The sequence below is a fragment of the Trichosurus vulpecula genome, chromosome 2, assembly GCF_011100635.1.
Source record: "Trichosurus vulpecula isolate mTriVul1 chromosome 2, mTriVul1.pri, whole genome shotgun sequence".
In the NCBI taxonomy this organism is placed as follows: Eukaryota; Metazoa; Chordata; class Mammalia; order Diprotodontia; family Phalangeridae; genus Trichosurus; species Trichosurus vulpecula.
In genome coordinates this window covers 392,416,657-392,440,908 of record NC_050574.1, presented here as the reverse complement: position 1 = coordinate 392,440,908, position 24,252 = coordinate 392,416,657, and the positions used below count along the sequence as shown (strand labels likewise).

Here is a 24,252-nt window from a genome sequence, read left to right as displayed (position 1 = left end):
TAACTAGACTCACAGGTCCCAGAATGAGAAACCTGGGACAGAGAACCCTGAGCCACAAAAACAGAAATTCCTTGTAAAGCCAGGCAAAGGCTAACCAGCATGAAGAAGAACACAAAAAAATGAGGACCATTGATTCTTTTTATGGAGACAGGCATGATCAAAATGTCAACTTGGAAGAAGATGGCAGTGACACTATACCCACATCTGATACCTCAAAAGGGAATGTGAACAGGTATCAAACCCAAAAAGCATTACTGGAAGAGTTAAAAGAAGATTTTAAAAACTAAATTAGGGAGGTAAAAGAAAAAATGGAAAAAATGGAAAAAAAAAACACTGATGAAATCAAGTCCTTAAAAATTAAGATTGGCTAAATGGCTATGGAGATTCAGAATCTAAATAGAGAAAATGACACCCTGAGAGGTAAAATCAACCAAATAGAAAAGGAGACTCAAAAGCAAAGTGAAGAGAGCAACTCATTAAAAATTAGAATTGAGCAAGTGGAATCTAATGACACTATGAGGCATAAAGAAGTAGTGAAACAAAATGTAAAGAAGGAAAAAAATAGAAAAAAATGTGAAATATATGATTAGAAGACAACTGACCTGGAAAATTGATCCAGGAGTGACAATTTAAGAATTAGTGGTATACCAGAAATTCATGATGAAAAAAGAGCCATGATAGTGCCTTAGAAGAAATTATCAAAGATAACTTCCTAGAGGTCCTAGAACCAGAGGGCAAAATAGTCATTGAAAGAATTCACTGATCACCCCCTGAAAGAGATTCCAAACTGAAAACACCAAGAAATATTATAGCCAAATTGCACAATTACAAAGTCAAGGAGAAAATACTGCAAGCAGCCAAAAAGAAACAATTCAAAGTCAGGATCACGCAGGATCTCTCAGCTTCCACATGAAATGACAGGAGAGATTGGAATATGATATTCCAAAGGGCAGAGGAGCTAGGAAAACAACCAAGGAACAACTACCCAGCAAAATGAAGCATAGTTTTTCAGGCAAGGAGATGGATATTCAATGAAATAAGGGAATTCCAGACCTTCCTTATGAAAAGGCCAGAACTGAATGGAAAATTTGATCTTCAAATACAAAACTCAAGAGAGACATAAAAAGGTAAATAGGGGGAAAAAACCACAAAAACCTTATTAATCAACAAGGGCAAATTATTTACATCCTCATATAGGACTATATCATCTTATGTATATATACATATACATACACATATATATGTTAATCTTGAGAATAGTACAGCTATTATGACAATTTAATAGGGATACACACAGACTGTGAAAGTCTGTATAAAATAACTGATATAAAGATAAAAAACATGATTAAGAGATGTAAAGGGAGGGTTATGGGAGAAGAGGTAAGGAGGTAATAGAAAAGGGTAAATGACATCAAATGAGGAGGCATGAAAACACATTGTAGTAGAGGAAAATAAGGGAGGGAGAGGAGCAGTATTTGAGCTTTACTGTCATCAGATCTGATTCAAGAAGGGAATAACATACCCTGATAAGTATAGAAATCTAACTTGTCCTACAGGAAGTAGGAGGGGAAGGGAGGAAAAAAGGGAGGGGAGTGGTCAGAAAGGAGGGAAGAAGTAGCAAGTGGAAAACTATAAGATAAATGAGGGAAATCAAGCGGGAGGGAAAACTGAGGAAAGCGGTAGTCAAAAGCAAAAATTTGTTGAGGAGTGGAAGGGGAAAGGGAGAAATAAAAGCATAAACAGGGGGGAAATAGGATGGAGAAAAAGACACAGGTAGAAATCATTACTGTGAATGTGAACGGAATGAACTCTCCCATTAAATGGAAACAGATAGAAGAATGGATTAAAAACCATAAACCTACAACATGCTGTTTACAAGAAACACATATAAAACAGGGGATACACACAGGTTAAAGGCAAAAGGCTGGCATAAAATATATTGTGCTTCAGCTAAAGCAAAAAAAGCAGGTGTAGCAATCCTAATCTCAGACAAAGCAAAAGTAAAGATAGATTTAATTAAAAGAGATAAGGAAGGACACTACATCCTGCTAAAAGGCACTGTAAACAATGAAGCAATATCATTGTTTAACATTTATGCACCAAGTGGTATGGCATGCAAATTCTTAGAGGAGAGGTTAAGGGAGTTACAGGAAGAAATAGACACGAAAACTATAATATTGGGAGACCTCAACCTCCCCCTCTCTGAACTTGATAAATCTAACCTCAAAATAAATAAGAAAGAAGTTAAGGAGGTGAACAGAATTTTAGAAAAGGCAGATGTGATAGGCCTCTGGAGAAAACTGAATGGGGATAAAAAGGAATATACTTTCTTCTCAGTGGTACATGGCACATACTCAAAAATTGACAATGTGCTAGGGCATAAAAACCTCACAATTCAGTGCAGAAAGGAAGAAGTAGTCAAAGCATCCTTTTCAGATCGTGTTGCAATAAAAATTATTTGTAATAAAGAACCATGGAAAAATAAGCTAAAAATTAATTGGAAACTAAATAATCTAATTCTAAAGAATGAGTGAGCCAAAGAACAAATCAGAGAAACAATTAATAACTTCATTCAAGAGAATGACAATAATGAAACAACATACCAAAACTTATGGGATGCAGCAAAAGCAGTTCTTAGGGGAAGATTTATATCTCTAAATGTTTACATGAATAAAATAAAGAAAAAGGAGATCAATGACCTGGGCATACAGCTAAAAAGCTAGAAAAAGATCAAATTGAAAATCCCCCATTAAATACCAAATTAGAAATACTCAAAATCAAAGGAGAGATTAATAAAATTGAAACAAAGAAAACTATTTAATTAATAAATAAGACAAAGAGCTGGTTTTATGAGAAAGCCAATAAAATTGATAAACCTTTGGTCAATTTGATTAAAAAAAAGAAAGAAGAAAATCAAATGACCAGTATCAAAAATGAAAAGTGTGAATTCACCTCTAATGAAGAGGAAATCAAAACAATACTTAGGAATTATTCAGCCCAATTGTAGTCCCATAAATTTGACAACCTTAGGGATATGGATGAATATCTACAAAATCATAAATTGCCCCAGTTAACAGAAGAGGAAGTAAAATTTCTAAATAACCACATCTCAGAAAAAGAAATTGAGCAAACCATCAATGAACTGCCTAGGGAAAAATCTCCAGGGCCAGATGGTTTTACATGTGAATTATATCAAACATTTAAAGAACAACTAATTCCAATACTTTGTATGCTATTTGGGAAAATAGTTGAAGAAGGAGTCCTACCAAATTCTTTTTCTGACACATATATGGTACTAATACCCAAGCCAGGTAGAGTCAAAACAGAGAAAGAAAATTATAGACCAATTTCCCTAATGAATATTGATGCAAAAATTTTAAATAAAATAGTAGCAAAAAGATTGCAGCAACTTATCACAAGAATAGTACACTATGACCAGGTAGCATTTATTCCAGGAATACAAGACTGGTTCAATATTAGGAAAACTATTAGCATAATTGACCATACCGACAACAAAACTAGCAGAAACCATATGATCATCTCAATAGACGCAGAAAAAAACCTTTGACAAAATACAGCATCCATTCCTATTAAAAACACTAGAAAGCGTAAGAATAAATGGACTCTTCCTTACAATTATAAATAGAATCTACCTAAAACCATCAACAAGCATTATTTGTAATGGGGATAAGCTAGATGCATTCCCAATAAGATCAGGGGTGAAACAAGGATGTCCATTACCACCCCTTATATTCAATTTGGTACTAGAAATGTTAGCTGTAGCAATAAAAGAAGAAAAAGAAATTGAAGGAATTGGATTAGGCAAAGAAGAAACTAAATTATCACTTTCGCAGATGATATTATGATTTACTTACAGAATCCTAGAGAATCAAGTAAAAAACTACTTGAAATAAACAACTTTAGCAAAGTTGCAGGATATAAAATAAACTCATATAAATCCTTGGCATTCCTATACATTCCTAACAAAGCCCAACAGCAAGAGATAGAAAGAGAAATTCCATTCAAAGTTACTGTAGACACTATAAAGTATTTGGGAGTCTATCTGCCAAGACAAATCCAGGGCTTATATGAACATAATTATGAAACACTTTTCACGCGAATAAAGTCAGATCTAAATAAACGGAAAAAGTTGCTCCAGGTTAGGCTGAGCTAATATAATAAAAATGACAATTTTACCTAAATTAATCTATCTATCCAGTGCCATTCCAATCGAACTACCAAAAATTATTTTACAGAGCTGAATAAAACAATAACAAAATTCATCTGGAAGAACAAGAGGTCTAGAATATCTAGGGTATTAATGAAAAGAAATGCTAGGGAAGGTGGCTTGGCCATGCCAGATATTAAACTGTACTATAGAGGAGCAGTCATCAAAACTACCTGGTACTGGCTAAGAAACAGAGTCGTGGATCAGTGGAATAGGAAAGGCACACAAGATGGAGAAGTCAATGACTATAGCAATCTATTCTTTGATAAACCCAAAGAATCCAGCTTCTGGGCTAAGAATTCACTATTTCACAAAAACTACTGGGAAAATTGGAAAATGGTAGGGCAGAAACTGGACGTAGACCAATATCTTACACCATATACCAAAATTAAGTCAAAATGGGTTCATGACTTAGGAATAAAGGCTGATACTATAAGCAATTTTGGAGAGCAAGGAATAGTTTACCTATCAGATTTATGGAAAAGAAAAGAATTCATGACCCAACAAGAGATAGAGAGCATTACAAAATGTAAAATGGATAATTTTTATTATATTAAATTGAAATGTTTTTTTTGTATAAAAAAAGCCAATACAACAAAGATTAGGAGGGAAGCAGAAAATTGGGAGAAAATCTTTACAACTAGTGTTTCTGATAAAGACCTCATCTCTAAAATACACAGGGAACTGAGCCAAATATATAGGAATACAAGCCATTCCCCAATTGGGAAATGGTCAAAGGATATGAACTGGCAGTTTTCAGAGGAAGAAATTAAAGATATTTATAGGCACATGAAAAAGTGCTCTAAATCACTACTGATTAGAGAAATGCTAATCAGAACAACTCTTAGGTACCACATCTCTCCTGTCAGATTGGCTAAAATGACAAAACAGGAAAATGATAAATGCTGGAGGGGATTTGGGAAAATTGTAACATTGTTACATTGTTGGTGGAGTTGTGAACTAATCCAGCCATTCTGGAGAGCAATTTGGAACTGTGCCCAAAAGGCTATAAAAATGTTCATACCCTTTGACCCAGCAATACCACTCCTAGGGTTGTATCCCAAAGAGATCACACAAGTGTGAAAACGACCCATATGTACAAAAATATTTATATCATCTCTTTTTGTAGCAGCTAAGAATTGGAAATCAAGGGGATGCCCACCAATTGGGGAGTGGCTGAACAAGCTGTGGTATATGAAGGTAATGGAATACTGTTGTGCTATAAGAAATGGGGATGATACGGACTTCATAACAACCTGGAAAAACCTACATGATATAATGGTGAGTGAGCGAAGCAGAAATAGGAGAACATTATACACAACCACAGACATATGGATTCTGTGAAAACTAACCCTGATAGACTTTGTTCTTCTCAGCAACACAAGGTGCAAAGAAAACTCCAAAGGACTCACGATGGAGAATATGATCTACATCCAGAGAAAGAATTGTGAAGTGTGAATGCAGATTGAGGCACACTTTATGCTCACCTTTTTTTTTCCTTTTATTTCACTGTCTCTTTTGTTTTTGGTTTTTTTTTTTTTTTTGGTTCTCTTTCTTCTTTCTCATGATTCATGCCATTGGTCATAATTATTTTCCACAACTTGACTAGTGTGTAAATAAGTTGAATCCACCATGCTGTCTTGGGGAGTGGGGAGGGAGGGAAGAAAATCTGGAACTCAAAATTATGTAGAACTGAGTGTTGTAAACTAAAAATGAAAAAAAAATCAAATAAATAAATAAATACAGAAAAAAAGAAACAGAAGAGAAAAAAGAGAGGCAATATGTTGAAAAGGTATGGTCTGGTAAGGAAATACAGGAATGACAAATGGAAAGAATGAAGGGACCTAGCATTTCAGAATCCTTTCTGATCAGTAGGGAAAATAGGTTTCTTTAATAGAAACAATGGCCTTAATGATCGCCTCCTGGTAGGGGGGAGGATAAGGAAAAAGAACAAAGTAAAAAGTGCACAGCAGAGAACAAAAGTTACAAAGAAGCAAAGAAAAGATGGACAGCTCTCAATACAATGTGTAGTGTTTATCATACAGGCATTCTTTAAATGAAAATTTATCACTAGAAATTTTGAATCCTCACTTTTGTTCGCTATGCACATGGCGCGGTTTTTTTTTCTTTTCTAACTTTGTATTTAAGTTTCAATATTTAAATTTATGTATATTTTTTCTTTTCTCTATTCTGTATTTGAGTTCTAGTGTTTGAATCTAAAATTAAAAAGAAATAGAAATAATGGCAACCCTGGGAGGAATTGACTTTTGATCTTAACATTTGTGATAGAGAATAAGAAAGCTATTTAATGTGAATTCAAAGGTCTGACTGAGCAGATTTCAAAGAGTTCAGAGAAAATGTACATAGGATTAACATGACCAAAAAGGATAAGTTGGACTTTGTAGGATGATGAGCTCTTTAGAATGGAATCCTAATGACACAGAGACTATTCTAATCAATGAAAAAATAGGGACTGTCTTAGAGAGACTATATGAATGTATCATTAACAGATTTTCTTTAAATAGAGGATATGGAGGCAAGAGTAGGTAAGGGAGAACATATAATAGCATACAAACTATATATAATGGAGTAAATATATATGTAATATTATATAAATAATATATACTCTCTACATACACACACACACACACACACACACACACACACACACACACATATATATATATATATATATGTTAGAGTAAAAAAACTAAAACTATGAAAGCTAAAGCTCAGAAGCAGCAGCATTCAGAGGGGTATACCCCTAATCCAGGGTTATCCTTAAGAAGGAAGGCAATAGTCCCTGCTACTCTGTGTAAGTCAGAGCACATAGGTTCACATCTGGGTCCTATATGTCTGAGAAGGACATTGATAAGCAAATGCCCAACCCAAGTAGAGTGACTAGTATATTGGGTGTATATGAAACACAAATTATTCTTTTTTTCAGTGAACACAGATCTGCATATTCCTCATTAGGAAAAAAGAGAAAGGAAAACTAAAACCTTGTAACAAACAAGCAAAGTCAGGTTTTTTTTTTTTTAAATCTTCATATTGTTCAGTATACACACGTGTATCACTGTTACAAAAATATTACTAGAAACTGCTATGCAGGTGTAAGATCAATAATACCAACCCACAGGAGAGTTGCTAGCACATGTTCTTTGCTCTGCTTTTCTAAGGAAAGCAGCTTTAAGGGATTTACAATCTCACTTTAATTAAACATACATACATCATTCACTTATTTCAGGGGAAAAAGTTAGCACCCTGAACTTCAGAGAAAACACAAACAGAATTTACAAGCAGAAATTATATAAACAGAAAAAATAATACAAATCAGCAGACAGGGGTTCTGTCTGTCCATAACATTACAAATATACCAGAGAGAGAGAAGCACCAACATCTGGGTTTTCAAAGCCAGGGGGCACTTTAAAGGCTACCCAGAGTCTCATCTGGCAAAATCACATGAACACTCCTCCAATGAATGAGCCCCCAAATCAAAATGCTAACCTCTGAGTATATATACACTTCTTCAGGGTCAGAGGGCATCACAACCATGTGACTCAAATTCATGTGACTTAGGCTGTCTTGTGACTTAAGCAGGTCATCAAAGACTCCTGATTCAATCAAAGATTCTTGATTGAAACAAAGGCAAGACTCAAAGGTCCTTGATTGCTTTACTACTGAGAACTAGAACTCCAAAATTAAAAAGAGCAAAACAAAAAGTCTCACTTTGCTTGCCATTACAATTACATATATAGACATACGTATAGCCCTGCATATATTGAATACATACATGTATGCACATGTACACATATAATACACACATACATATATATGCATATGTGTATATATACAAAGTCTTTTAAAGATGTTAGGCTTTACAGTAATATTGTTATTAACAACATGTGCAATGTTTGTATATATAAATGTGTACTTCTAACATGTATATAAATATATATATGTATATATATGTATGTATATGTATGTGTGTGTATGTGTGTGTGTGTGTGTGTGTGTGTGTGTAACCAATAAAATTTCCAAAGGAATGAAGAATGATATGGAAGATTCTATCCTTTTCATGACAGAGAAGGAATAGATTCAAAGTACATATACATACAGGCATGCTTGCGTACATACCCACATACATTTGTATGCATACACGTAAACACATGTACATGTATTTGTATATACATGTTTACACATTTACACAGTGAGCACATTCTCACATACATGTGTATATGTGCATGTGTAAGCACATGTGCTTGTACGTATATAACTGTATGCTTAACAATTTAAATAAGAGCATTGTAGAGAAAAAAAACCAACTTTAAGGACTTAAAAACTCTGCTTAATACAAAGATACAAGAAGACTCTATAGAAGGAACGATGATGAAGCTTCTTTCCAATTCCAGACAATAGAGAGATAAACTCAGGGTATATACATACATGTATACATTTCATATGCGTATGTGCACCTGTATGCACATACATGCACACTCCTCTATATATTTGGACAAATGCAGATATGTGTATTCAGATATATGTGTATACACTAATATACATGGATACATGCACACAAGGCTTTGTCTAAATGGCCTCTGATGTCCCTTCAAAACGTGATATTCTGTGATTCTTATTCTAAAAACAGAATAGCATGGAATATGTAATCTACAGGCCAGGGAGCTTGAATCTGATCCCTGGAATAATTCTATAATGCATTATTAAGTGTAATTTGTGAGCTTTTAAAAGGAAAGTGATAATCAGTATTAGCCATTATGGTTTTCTCAACAAGAGGATATGCCAAATGAATCTCATTTATTTTTTAACAGGGCTATTAAATTGTAGATCAGGGAAATGGTGAAATATTATTCCCAGATTTCAAGAAAGCATTTGGCAAAATCTCTCATTTTTTTAAGGATGTGATGGAGATGGTAGGCTAGACTGTAGTATACTTATATACAATTGGAACTGGTTAATGGTCATACCTAAGAGGTAGTCATTAATGGGGTGATTATAAGGGATATCTTTAGCAGAGTGCCCCCAAACATCTGTCCTTGGCCCCATTTGACATTCCTGTAGTGACTTAGATTGAAGGAAACTTAACATTTTCAAATTTTCAAATGATACAAACTTGAAATAGATAGAGGTTGAAAGACAGATATAGCAGACCAAAATTCTAACAAATTGTAATTGACCCAAATCTAATCATTTGAAATTTAATAGAAATAAAGTAGTCCTACATATATGTACAAAAATCATTTGCTTAAAGTAAGTGGGGATTCATGTTTAACTTTCAAGAGTTGGGAAAGGAAATTGCTAGTTGACTAATAAGGATAAACAGGTTGAGAAAATGTGAATGATAGAAATCTTTGGAAGAAGTTATTATCCATCATAGGGAATCATAGTAATGAAGGGGAACAACAGGCATATTTGACATGTAGCCTAGATTTTAGGAGAGTGGGCTTCAAGAAATTCAGAGTATAGGCGGCTTCTCATAGTGTAAGATTCTGAAAGGAAAGTCAACTCAAGAGGCCCAGCAGGGTTTCAAGAACAAAAATCTAACCAAGCAATCACAAGAAAAAAGAGGTCATTTCCAAAGATACTAATGTAGCTTTATACAGATTACTCAGCAATAGATAACATATGGAAACAGTAAGAAGAACAAGTAGATGATATGTGGAAAGTGGAACAAAAGCAAGAAGAACAGTGGATGCTCCTACTTCTCTCATACTTACTTTCCTATCTGCCCTAGGTAACCAAAAACATAAAAAGGTAGTGTTAATATTAGACCTACTAGAACTCAATAAAATCATGGAGTAGAAATTGCAATGTACTTGTATTAAAGAGACCTGGGTTTCAATCCTGGCTTTGATATTTATAATAGATTTAGAGCTGAAAGGGACCTTAGTGGTCATCCACTCTTAAATCTCTCCTATTACGGAAAAGGAAACTGAGGACCAAAGGAATTAAGTGGTATGCCTTAGTTACAGAAATAACAGGCCAAATATTTCAACTTGAGGCATGATACCCAATACTTTTTTCCATGAAATCACATTGCTTCTACTTATTTCATCTTGGTTAGCTCATCTTACATAGCCAAGCCTCAATTTCCTCATGAGTAAAGTTGGTAAATGGGGAAGATGGTCTGCAAGCTTGAAAGTGATTGGATTGATTCCATACTTTATGTGTATAAGAAATGTTTGTATAAATGCTCCTACTCTCATTTGTTTGACTTGATGGGCTATGGTAGGTAGAATAATATGCATATGGGGTTATCTCTGTAGGTGTCCCTCGAAATTCATTATGTAGTTTCCCACCTTCTACTAATTGCCATTTTGTGATTTTTTACTCCAAGAAGTCATTTTCTGTTAAAAACCAATGAAACAAACAAACAAACAAACAACAACAATGAAAAATCCATGAAACTTCACAAGCATCTAGGAGGATTATCTATTTGGAGGCATCAAGAACCTCAAGAAATTATACTCCAAGGGACTCAAAAGGACTAAAGATTGTTAATAGATCTTATGAGACAGTTATTAGTTATATGTTCATTGTTTAGATACTGATGTAGAATATAAAATTAGGCAATACATATATGCTATTGCATATATACATATATATTTACATATATATATGTATATATGTATATATAGTATAATAGAAGACTGGATTTGTAATCACAAACTTGGGTTTCATTTCCAGCTGCATAATTTGCTAGCCATATGACCTTGGAGACAATTTCCCTTCTTTGAATTTCAGTTTTCTCATTTGTAAAATGAGGATAATTATATAAGAATTATCCAACTTTTAATATTCTTGTGAAGATTAAAGGATAACAGCATAACTAAGAGCAATATGTAGAAGATGCAGAGAGGCAGATTTCAGCTTCACATTAAAAATAAAAGCTAATAATTGAAAATCTGTAATAGGTTGTCTCAGAAATGTTTAGGTTCCTCACATTTAAAGTTCTCAGGTGGAGGTTCAATGACCACTTGGGTAAAAACAACTGACTTCTGAGGTACCTTCTATCTAAAATTCTGTGAGGTTATGAGTTAATATGTAAAGAATTTTTAAAACTCAAAATATGATATAAATATAAGCATATATGATGTTGTAAAGAATTTTTAAAACTCAAAATATGATATAAATATAAGTATATTTGATGTTGACTATGGTGATGGTAATAGGTTGTATGGTAGGTGTATGATAGTTCTAGACTTGGAGGTAGAAAAAAGTGGGCTCAAGTCACACTTCTGATACTTAGTATCTGTGGGATCATTGATAAGTCACTTAATTTCTATATGCTTATATTCAATAAACAGGGATTGGGCAAGATGATCTTTAAAATCCCCTCCAGTGACAATTTATCATTCAATACTGTTGCTATTCAAATAAAAGTTCATGGTGTATGTTTGATCCTGCATTATTAAGAGCTATGAGAGTAGGGCACAGATACTCAAATCTTACCAAGGAAGGAAAAGTTTGTGAGCCTGAGTATAAACTGTATGCATGAGAGTTTCATCCTCAGGTTGGCCACAGGGTAATATACTTTTTGATTTTACAATAAGATGTTGTGGCCTTGTAAGAGTATAATTTGAAATTTAATAGAAATGAACTAGTCTTACCCTTGTGTACAAAATTAAATTGCACAATTAAAATAAGTGGGGATTCCTGTCTAACTTTCAGGAATTGACAAAGGAAACTGCGACTTTGACTAACAAGGAGGAACAGTTGAGGCAATGCAAATGATAGAAACCTTTGGAAGAAGATGACCATATGCTAAGCTATGAAGAAACTGAGGTGTGTGATAGCGGAGGGAGACCCTGACAAACATCACAAATCACTGAAATAGTATACATGTGTTATCAGGATAATTAGGTTGTACTGTGGGGTGTGTTTTGCTCAACTGCATCCTCTTTTGTTCCTAGAAATCTTGAACAAAGTGTTGCATTTATTGGTTTTTAGAGGATTAGATGGAAAATCATCTGGGGGAAATCCTTACCCACAATTACTACCATGTGACCACCAAATTTGAAACTGATGGGTAAGTGTTGCTTAGTTAGAAAGAACGACAATTACTTAGATACTTTTTTTCTGGTGAACTTTAGACAATGTGTTCGTACAGTATTAGATCATGAGAGTACAGGTAATGATAATTTATCTGGAAAATTTTAAAAGTAAAATTATTAAGCTAAAAAAAGAAATCTCAGAAATAATATATTTCTTTAAAACAAGCCTGCACAACCTCTGGCCCGCAGGCCACTTGTGGCACAGCAAAGCATTTCCTCTATACTTTACATTTCCTCTACATTTTTCATGGGCCATCTGAAATCCTTTAGCATGCTGTAAGTGGCCCAGGGGCCGCCGTTTGTGCAGGCCTGCTTTAAAATGTATGTATACACACTTTATACATACATGTGCATATATATATTGTTGTGATTGGAAATAAGGTAAACTGAGGCAACAAAGTTCCAAGCATGTTCAATTTATTGGTAAGGCTAGCAGTTACCAATACAAGGTGTATTTAGCTCCTCAGCGCACCAAAAGATCCTGAGCTGGGGTTTACAAGAGTTCTTAAAGTTTAGGGAAAATGGATGAAAGTAAGATTGCACACAGGCAGGACATAGGATCAACTCATCTGGTTTCTATTGGTCTAAGGGATGAGATTTTCTTCCCTGTCATTGGAGCAAGTTGATTGGTTGTGTCCAACCGTATCCTTTAAAGGATAGCTGATGGTACAGAGATAACAGGTTTCTTTTAATTAAAGTAATTTTTGTGAAAATTGAACTTTTAAATTTAGCCCAGAGTAGAAGACTGAACTTTGGGATTTAGCTCAGAGACAAAGAAATTTGACTTAAGAAGTTATGCAAAATGTTGCTGGTTGGTATAGAATAGAATCAATTACAAAATGGAATCAATTCGATTTCCTGAATACATACATACATACACACATACAACATATATATATATATATACACATACATAGGTATTCACATACGCATGTATGTATTGCTACCCATTCATTAATCTATAATGAAAAGACAAAATATGGCTTTGGATTTAGAGCATTGTATTTAGAATTTAAGAACTGGATTTGAGTTCCAATACCATAACTTACTAGCTGTGTGAACTTGGGCAAGTCAATTTGAGGGTGGGTGAACTTCAGTTCCCTCAATTGCAGATGTTAATAACATTTGTACAGACTAATGAGTTTATTGTCTGAGTTGAAAGAATAAATTTAGAGCATTGTAAAATCTTAATAGTAATAATAACAAATTTACATAGGTTTACAAAGCTCTTTACAAATATCATCACATTTTATCCTCACAATTCTGGAATTAGGCACTATAATCACTTCTATTTTTACAGATATGGAAAACTGAGGCTGAGAATAGTTAAGTGACTTGCCTGAGATCACACAACTAGAAAGTGTCTGAGGCCCATTTGGATTCAGTCCTTCACAGCGCCACCTAGCTGTCTCTTCCGCTAATGTCGCTATGCCTCTTAATAGTTATGCTTACAGCCATCAAGCACTATGGAAATCCCAGATGCTTGACTCAAAGGAAGAAACATCAATTGAGCACCAGCTAGGCATTTGGCATTCTACTAGTTGCTGGAAATACAAAGACAAGACAACCTCTATATTCCATTCAGGGTACTGAAGCAAGTAAACACAAAAGTAGAAATGAGGTATTTTGAGAAGGAACAAAGTTGTTGCTATAATTAATATTGCTACGAAAAATACTATCAGAACTCTGTGTTTCTAATTGCAGAAAGCCTTAATTCATTCTTATTATCCTAGGCACTGACCAGCATAAATTTTTATAAGCTTTTGTTGTGCCAGAATATTCTTATAAGGCCACAGCATTTTCACTTTTTTCACTCAACTGCCCTTCCAAAGACAATCCTCCCAGAGCAAATCAGATGTCCTATGTGCTGATTAACTATCACAGTTAGATCTGACAAGAGCACTTGGCTGTGCACATGCATTTACTCTTTGGTGGATGAAACAATCTTGATACTGCAAGGGAATCAGATTCTGCCAGTGAGTGACAGTGCATTTTCTTTGACATTCCCAAAAAGGAGCAAAACATACCAGCAACAGAGGTGGCATTTCACTTTTCCCCCTCTACTGCTTTTAGAACATTCTTATTTTCTTCTGAATTTCTAAATTGCACAGTTAAGTACTCAGGAAAGAAGCTGGGGAGTTTCTTTCAGGACCTAGTTTGCACACATAAGTAATTCTTGAATAGTTTTAGATTATCACCTTTTGTCTGTCCCCTGTAATTCAAAGATTTCAGAAGGATTAGGGTGCTCTGTTTTCTCCTGGGCTAGTTATTCACATTCACAGTGTGAGATATTCTGATTTAGTCTCTTTTAAGGCACACCAGTGGCTCTTCAATCACTATGAGATCATTGGAATTGTGACTTAATATTTAAAGGCAAAGGATAACAGTCATTGTGGAGATAATGGAAATTAAAAATAAAATATAAAATCCCATAATGTAACTTAATCACAATATTCAAGACTCTGAAGATATCTCCTCCTTATTCTCAGATAGAGGAGAAAAAGTCCAGTGCGTGGGATTCAAATGAATTAACGAACCGTTCTCCACGCAACCATGCTGAGGTGCAGCCCCCACTGCTGATGTGGTGGGTGCAGGCCCCGCCCCCACTAACAACCAGTTCCCAGACTCAACCTAAAATTAGGTACCGGTTCTACTGAACCGGTGAGAACCAGCTGAATACCAGCACTGACAAAACATATCAAACATATATGTCTGCAACCAGAGTAACATTTCAGGAAGAAATTAATCCAAAGAAGCTAATCACTTTCTTATGCTTACAATTGTCACAGGCAATGTGACACAGTGGACTAAGTGCTGGATGAAGATTCAGAGGACCTGGGTTTATATCCGTAGTCTACTATTTCCTAATTGTATAATCCTGGGAAAGCCACTTAATCTCTCCAGGCCTCAGTACCTTTGTGAAATGATGCAGTTGGATGAGAGGACTTCTGAGGTTCTTCTTGGCTCTACACTGTGATAATTTTATAACTCTTTCTGATTAAAGGCTGTTGTGCATAAGTCTTTGATTCTTGGGGAACCCTTAGAAAGAGTATATTTTTCTTCTTCTGTGGAATTAACAAATGATGAGGCCATGGCATGACTTAATTTCTCTTGTTGGTATTGAATTTAGTTTTGTGGAAATTTACCTATGTAATCGATGCTATTCCTTCTACCTATTTCTGGGTATTACATTGGGGTTGGAATAGGGTGGTAGAGAACAAAAATGACAACAGTTTCAACCCAAAGATCCCAGTACATACCTATGGTCCTGGGAGTCAGATTAATGAAGCATATTTGGAAGCACATTGAATCCCTTTAGATCATCACTAGGCTGCATTTCAATTAAGGCTCCTTTAGTTAAATAAGGCAGGACCATGTGCTACCTAAAGGACATCGTGTGAAAGTAATTTAAATAATTCTTTCAATCACCCACAAAGTCTATGTTACTGCCCATATTATTTAACCAAATTCATTGTATGGGGATGAGTTTTGGATAAAACTCAATTATTTCATATGGCCTCATTTATCAAATACTTAGCCCAAAGCATCAAGATGTTAGGATCTATTTAAAAATTCTGCCTCTCTTATTCTCTTGAAAAGCACTGTCTCTACAGAGGAACAATACTCATGATAAATATTTTTCAATGAGCATAATAAATATCACACGTTTAAATATTAATCAGATGTGGGGAAAACTCAGTAATTAAAAAACTTGACATTTGGAGTATTTTTTTTCCTTCTCAACCTTAGAGCAAAATGGAAGGACAGAACTTTTAAAAATCAAATTTCTAGTTCATTTATTTACCTATCCCTTCATTTATCATATACACATACATATATGGTGTATATGTATATGTGCATATATATGCATATACACACAAACATATATATACAAACATACATATATGTTATATATATATATATATATATATATACATATATATATATGTATATATATATGTATATATACACAGAGAGGGAGAGTCAAGCAAAGCAAAAAAGCAAATCCCCATGTTAGCCACATCCAAAAAGCATTTTTTTTATTTTGTACATTAGTTCACCATTTTGTTGTTATGAGGTAGGCAGACCTCTTATTCATCCATCTTCTTGATTCACAGTTAATCATTTACTTCATCAGAGTCCTTAAATCTTTCATAATTGTTCCTTTTTTACAATATTAATGTTATAGTATACTTTGTTCTTGTAGAAGACTGTAAGTTGCAGATGACTTTCATACCAGTGAAAGGAGTTTCCAGATATGGTCAGGGGGTGGAGCCAAGATGGCTGCATGAAAGCAGCATCTTACCGGAGCTCTCTCACAAGGTCTGTCAGATTCCTATGAAAAAGTGAGTTTGAGCAGATTTGAGAGAGTTAGAAACCAAGAGCAGTCTGAATGGGGCAAATTTCCAAGCCTGGAGAGTCTGAAAGACTGAAGTCACAAATCTGTAGGCTTGGAGAGTGCTTGGCATGTGGAGCTGCTGCAGAACAAAGCTGAAGGTGCAGGCCGGGAGGCCCATGTGGGAGACAGGCTGCAAGAAAGCTCGGCACCCAAAACCAGCGGAGATGCCCAGGCCTCCCAACACAGGTCAGCACTCTGTGGAGGCAACAAGAGGCATCGCAATGCCACCGACTGTGAGATGCTGACTCCTGAGGCTTGCAGCTCGAAGGTATGAAATGCTTCTTGAACTTCTGGGAGACATAATGGCCAGGTAGACAGCTCTAATCCCTCCCCCCCCTCACCCAGAGAATTCCTCGGGAAAGAAAAAAAAAAGGTCGCTGGAAAAGAGAAGATAGAAGTGGGGCTTCAGTGGCTGAGTACCAGAGGGGCAGAGGCAACAGGGGTCAACACCAGGAGCCCCGATGTACTCTGGCTCCCCCAGGGGAAGTGCCAGACACCCAGCTCAAACAACAAAGAGCTGAGACCATTGCTGAAGAGCAACAGTGCTGGAGAGCACCCCTAGGAATAGAGACATCAGGGAGCTAGACCCCTCCTCCACACCTCAGGAAACTGAAGGAAAGCTGGGAGAGAGAGCCCTGAGCCCCAAAGGCAGAAATTTGTTGTAACGCCAGGAAGAGGCTAACAAACATGAAGAAGAACACAAAAAAACCGAGGACCATTGATTCTTTTTATGGAGACAGGCAGGATCAAAATACCAATTTGGAAGAGGACAGCAATGACACTATAGATACATCTGATACCTCAAAAGGTAATGTGAACTGGTCTCCAGCCCAAAAAGCATTGCAGGAAGAGCAAAGGAGGATTTTGAAAACCAAATTAGGGAGCTAAAAGAAAATATGGAAAAAAAAATCCACTGATGAAATCAAGTCCCTAAAAAATAAGATTGGCGAAATTGCTATGGAGATTTAGAATCTAAAGAGAGAAAATGACACCCTGAGAGGTAAAATCAACCAAATAGAAAAGGAGACTCAAAAGCAAAATGAAAACCCTAACTCATTAAAAATTAGAGTTAAGCAAATGGAAGCTAATGAATCCAGGAGGTACCAAGAAGAAATAAAATAAAATGTAAAGAATGAAAAAATTAAAAAAAATGTGAAATATCTGATTGGGCAAACAACTGACCTGGAAAATAGAAGCAGGAGAGACAATTTAAGAGTTATTGGTCTACTGGAAATCCACGATGAAAAAAGAGCCTTGACAGTATCTTCGAAGAAATTATCAAAGACAACTGCCCAGAGGTCCTAGAACCAGAGGGCAAAATAGTTATTGAAAGAATTCACCGATCACCCCCTGAAAGAGATCCCAAACTGAAAACACCAAGAAATATTATAGCCAAATTTCAGAAATACAAAGTCAAGGAGGAAATACTGCAAGAAGCTAAAAAGAAACAATTCAAATATCATGGAACTACAGTCAGGATCACGCAGGATCTCTCAGCTTCCACATTAAAAGACAGGAGAACTTGAAATATGATATTCTGAAGGGCAAAGGAGCTGAGACTACAACCAAGGATCAACTACCCAGCAAAACTAAGCATAATTTTTCAGGCAAGGAGATGGATATTCAATTAAATAAGGGAATTCCAGACCTTCCTGATGAAAAGGCCAGAACTTGATGGAAAATTTGATCTCCAAGTACAAAACTCAAGAGAGACATAAAAAGGTAAACAGGGGAAAAACCCCACAAACCTTATTAATCAGTAAAGGCAAATTTTTTGCATCTTTATATAGGATTATATCATCTTATGTATGTTTTGTATATATACATATATATGTCTGTCTCCAGAATGGTACAGGTATTATGACATTTGAAAGGGATACACATAGATTGTGAATGCCTGTATAAAATGGCTGATATAAGGATAAAAAACATAAGTAAGAGATGTAAAGGGAGGTTCATGAGAGAAGTGGTAAGGAGGTAGTAGAAAAGGGTAAATTCCACCAAATGAAGAGGCACAAAAATGTATTATAGTAGAGGGAAAGAAGGGAGGGAGAAGAGCAGTATTTGATCTTTACTGTCATCTGATCTGGTTCAAGAAGGGAATAACATACCCTGATAAGTATAAAAATATAACTTGTCCTACAGGAAGTAGGAGGGGAAGGGGGAAAAAAGGGAGCGGGGTAGTCAGAAGGGAGGGGAGAAGTAACAAGTGGGAAATGGTAAGATAAGGGAGGGGAATAAAGAAGGAGGGTAAACTGAGGAAGGTGACGGTCAAAAGCAGAACTTTGTTGAGGTGGGGAAGGGGAAAGGGAGAAATAAAAGCATAAACGGGGGAAAGAGGATGGAGAAAAAGACAAAGATAGAAATTATAACTGTGAATGTGAATGGGATGAACTCTCCCATAAAATGGAAGCAGATTGCAGAATGGATTAAAAACCATAATCCTACAATATGTTGTTTACAAGAAACACATTTGAAACGGGGATACACACAGGGTTAAGGTAAAAGGCTGGAGTAAAATATATTGCACCTCAGCTAAAGTACAAAAAGCAGGTGTAGCAATCCTAATCTCAGACAAAGCAAAAGTAAAGATAGATTTAATTAAAAGAGATAAGGAAAGACACTACATCCTGCTAAAAGGCACCATAAACAATGAAGCAATATCATTGTTTAACATTTATGCACCAAGTGGTATGGCATGCAAATTCTTAGAGGAGAAGTTAAGGGAGTTACAGGAGGAAATAGACAGCAAAACAGTAATGTTGGGAGACCTCAACCTCCCCCTCTCTGAACCTGATAAATTTAACTTCAAAATAAATAAGAAAGAAGTTAAGGAGGCAAACAGAAATTTAGAAAAGCCAGATATGATAGACCTCTGGATAAAACTGAATGGGGATAAAAAGGAATATACTTTCTTCTCAGCGGTACATGGCACATACTCAAAAATTGACCATGTACTAGGGCATAAAAACCTCACAATCCAGTGCAGAAAGGCAGAAGTAGTCAAAGCATACTTTTCAGATCATGATTCAATAAGAATTATTTGTAACAAAGAATCATGGAAAAATAAGCTAAAAATTAATTGGAAAGTAAATAATCTAATTCTAAAGAATGAGTGGGCCAAAGAACAAATCAGAGAAATGATGAATAACTTCATTCAAGAGAATGACAATAATGAAACAACATACCAAAACTTATGGGATGCAGCAAAAGCAGTTCTTAGGGGAAGATTTATATCCCTAAATGCTTATGAATAAAATAGGGGAAAAGATCAATGACCTGGGCATACAGCTGAAAAAGCTAGAAAAAGAGCAAATTGAAAATCCCCCATTAAATACCAAATTAGAAATACTGAAAATCAAAGGAGAGATTAATAAAATTGAAACCAAGAAAACTATTGAATTAATAAATAAAACAAAGAGCTGGTTTTATGAAAAAAAAAAATAAAATTGATAAAACTTTGGTCAATTTGAATAAAAAAAGAAAGATGAAAATCAAATTACCAGTATCAAAAATGAAAAGGGTGAATTCACCTCTAATGAAGAGGAAATCAAAACAATAATTAGGAATTATTTTGCCCAATTGTATGCCCATAAATTTGAGAACCTTAGAGATACGGATGAATATCTACAAAAAACATAAATTGCCCAGGTTAACAGAAAAGGAAGTTAAATTTCTAAATAACCCCATCTCAGAAAAAGATATTGAGCAAGCCATCAATGAACTCCCTAGGAAAAAATCTCAAGGGCCAGATGGTTTTACATGTGAATTCTATCAAATATTTAAAGAACAACTAATTCCAATACTTTGTAGACTATTTGGGAAAATAGGTGAAGAAGGAGTCCTACCAAATTCTTTTTATGACACAAATACGGTAATAATACCCAAACCAGGTAGAGTCAAAATAGAGAAAGAAAATTATAGACCAATTTCCCTAATGAATATTGATGCAAAAATTTTAAATAAAATAGTAGCAAAAAGATTTCAGCAACTTATCACAAGAATAGTACACTATGACCAGGTAGGATTTATTCCAGGAATGCAAGGCTTGTTCAATATTAGGAAAACTATTAGCATAATTGACGATATCCACAACAAAATGAGCAGAAACCATATGATCATCTCAATAGACACAGAAAAAAACCTTTGACAAAATACAACACCCATTCCTATTAAAAACACTAGAAAGCATAGGAATAAATGGAACCTTCCTTAAAATTATAAATAGCATCCATCTAAAACCATCAATAAGCATTATTTGTAATGGGGATAAGCTAGATGCATTCCCAATTAGATCAGGGGTGAAACAAGGATGTCCATTATCACCCCTACTATTTGATTTGGTACTAGAAATGTTAGCTGTAGCAATAAGAGAAGAAAAAGAAATTGAAAGACTTAGAATAGGAAAGGAAGAAGGTAACTTATCACCTTTTGCAGATTATATGATGATTTACTTAGAGAATTCTAGAGAATCAAGTAAAAAACTACTTGAAATAACAAACAACTTTAGCAAAGTTGCAGGATATAAAATAAACCCACATAAATCCTCAGCATTCCTATACATTACTAACAAAGCCCAACAGCAAGAGATAGAAAAAGAAATTCCGTTCAAAGTTACTGTAGACACTATAAAATATTTGGGAGTCTATCTGCCAAGACAAACCCAGGGCCTATATGAACATAACTATGAAACACTTTTCAGGTGAATAAAGTCAGATCTAAATAAATGGAAAAATATCAGTTCATCATGGTGAGGCCGAGCTAATATAATAAAAATGACAATTTTACCTAAATTAATCTATCTATTCAGTGCCATACCAATTGAACTACCAAAAAACTATTTTATGGAGCTGGACAAAATAATAACAAAATTCATCTGGAAGAACAAGAGGTCTGGAATATCTAAGGTATTGACGAACAGAAATGCTAGAGAAGGTAGCCTGGCCATGCCAAATATTAAACTGTACTATAGAGCAGCAGTCATCAAAACTACTTGGTTCTGGCTAAGAAACAGAATTGTGGATCAGTGGAGTAGGACAGGAACATAAGATGGAGAAGTCAACAACTACAGCAATCTACTCTTTGATAAACCCAAAGAGGCCAGTTTCTGGGCTAATAATTCACTATTTCACAAAAACTGTTGGGAAAATTGGAAAATGGTAGGGGAGAAACTGGACGTTTACCAATATCTTACACCATATACCAAAATAAAGTCAAAATGGTTCAGGATTTAGGAGTAAAGGTTGATACTATAAGTAATTTGGGAGAGCAAGGAATGGTTTACTTATCACATTTATGGAAAAGAAAAGAATTCCTGACACAACAAGAGATAGAGAGCATTACAAAATGCAAAATGGATAATTTTGATTATGTTAAATTGAAAGGTTTTTGTACAAAAAAAGCCAATGCAACAAAGATTAGGTGGGAAGCAGAAAATTGGGAGCAGATCTTTACAATTAGTGTCTCTGATAAAGGCCTCATTTCTAAAATATACAGGGAACTGAGCCAAATATATAGGAATACAAGTCATTCCACAATTGAGATATGGTCAAAGGATATGAACTGGCAATTTTAAGAGGAAGAAATTAAAGATATCTATAGGCATATGAAAAAATGCTCTAAATCACTACTGATTAGAGAAACGCAAATCAAAACAACTCTTAGATACCACATCTCTCCTGTCAGATTGGCTAAAATAACAAAACAGGAAAATGATAAATGCTGGAGAGGATGTGGGAAAATTGTAACATTGTTACATTGCTGGTGGATTTGTGAGCTGATCCAGCCATTTTGGAGAGCAATTTGTAACTATGCCCAAAGGACTATAAAAATGTTCATACCCTTTGATCCAGCGATACCACTTCTAGGGTTGTATCCCAAAGAAATCACACAAGCGGGAAAAGGACCCATATGTACAAAAATATTTATAGTGGCTCTTTTTGTGGTAGCTAAAAATTGGAAATCAGAGGGATGCCCATCAATTGGGGAATGACTGAACAAGCTGTGGTATATGAAGGTAATAGAATACTATTGTGCTATAAGAAATGGGGATGATACGGACTTCATAACAACCTGGAAAAACCTATATGACATAATGCTGAGTGAGCGGAGCAGAGCCAGGAGAACATTATACACAACCACAGATATATGGATTCTGTGAGGACCAACCCTGACAGACTTCACTCTTCTCAGCAACACAAGGTACAAAGACAACTCCAAAGGACTCACGATGGAGAATGCTATCTATATCCAGAGAAAGAACTATGAAGTATGAATGCAGATTGAGACACACTTCATGCCAGACTTTTTTTATCCATTTTTTTTTCTCTTTCTTCTCTCTTTTGTTTTTGTTTTTGGGTTGTTTTTTTTTTTTTTTTGGTCCTCTTTCTTTATTTCATTGATCACAAAAAAAAAGGAAAGGAGTTTCCATATCTAGAGTTCACTACACCAATGATATCACATATACAGAGCATCCCACCTGTCCTCCCCAAAACAAAGAAGAAAGAAGAAAAGGCAAAGGAACAGAGCTGACATTTCAAGTGAATTCAATTTGCAAAAGGCCAACATAGAATATTTAAATTACTTGGCTGCTAGCATTCTTATCTCCCTGTGTGTCCTCAGTATTCATCAGCAAATGAATTATATGTTTTACAAGAACAAAAATACACACAAAACATCCTTTGAGGTCCACTAATTTATCACTAAATGGTACTTAGCCTTGTCATTTATCATCTTGTATTCTAAGGTTAATTGTGGCTGAATATAGAAGATACATTCTAAATGTCTTAACATTTGGCAACTTAGATGGTGAGAAGATTGGAGAGAATGTTAGGGAACCTGATTTTTATTTCCTAGTCCCTGTTCTATTGTGGTGTTATGATCTAAAGGTGAGAAGAGGTGTTAATCTTTTTAAATTACCACCACCCAAATGGGTGGCACTTCTCCCCCTTGGCTTTGATTGTCTCTTCAGACATGTGGCGTGGGGTGATCTTTGAAGTAAAACTCAGGGAAAATGGAAGAAAATACTGAAAAGCTCACCTCAAAACCAGTCCAGCTGATCACTGCTCCCCCTTCACCCGCCAATCTCTCCTTACTTAGAGGGACCTAGTATAAGTAATCTTTTTTCTGGAATATTTGAAAAAAATGAACTAATAATTCTCTCTCTCTCTCTCTCTCTCTCTCTCTCTCTCTCTCTCTCTCTCTCTCTCTCTCTCTCTCTCTCTCTCTCTCTCTCTCTCTTCTTAGTTCTAAGCCCCAAACTATGGTTTCTGGCAGAAAAACAAAAACAAATAGCTTTAAATTTCTTTTCTCCCCTCAGGATATAGTTCCTCATCTCTCTTTTGAATGATGAGACATTAACAATGCAGTTATATATCCCCACCCTCTGATGGTGGAGGAAGTATAGAATGAAAAGATGATGGAAAATCATTACCTTGGAGTTTACATTCTGAGAGAGTTTCAGTGACCTAGCATCTGTCCCCATGGTTATCTGCTCACACAACCCCAGCCTTAGCATTTGATGCCATCTCATGACACTACTTCCTATTCTGTTG

The 24,252-nt window shown here is 35.3% G+C and overlaps 1 protein-coding gene and 1 pseudogene across 1 annotated transcript in view; one reads left to right on the top strand and one right to left on the bottom strand.

Moving 5' to 3' along the window:
- GABRG3 (gamma-aminobutyric acid type A receptor subunit gamma3) overlaps nucleotides 1–24,252 on the bottom strand; it is an 882,331-nt gene that overhangs the window by 243,540 nt on the left and 614,539 nt on the right. The window lies entirely within an intron of this gene.
- Nucleotides 1–24,252, top strand: part of LOC118840229 — a 75,150-nt pseudogene that overhangs the window by 8,011 nt on the left and 42,887 nt on the right.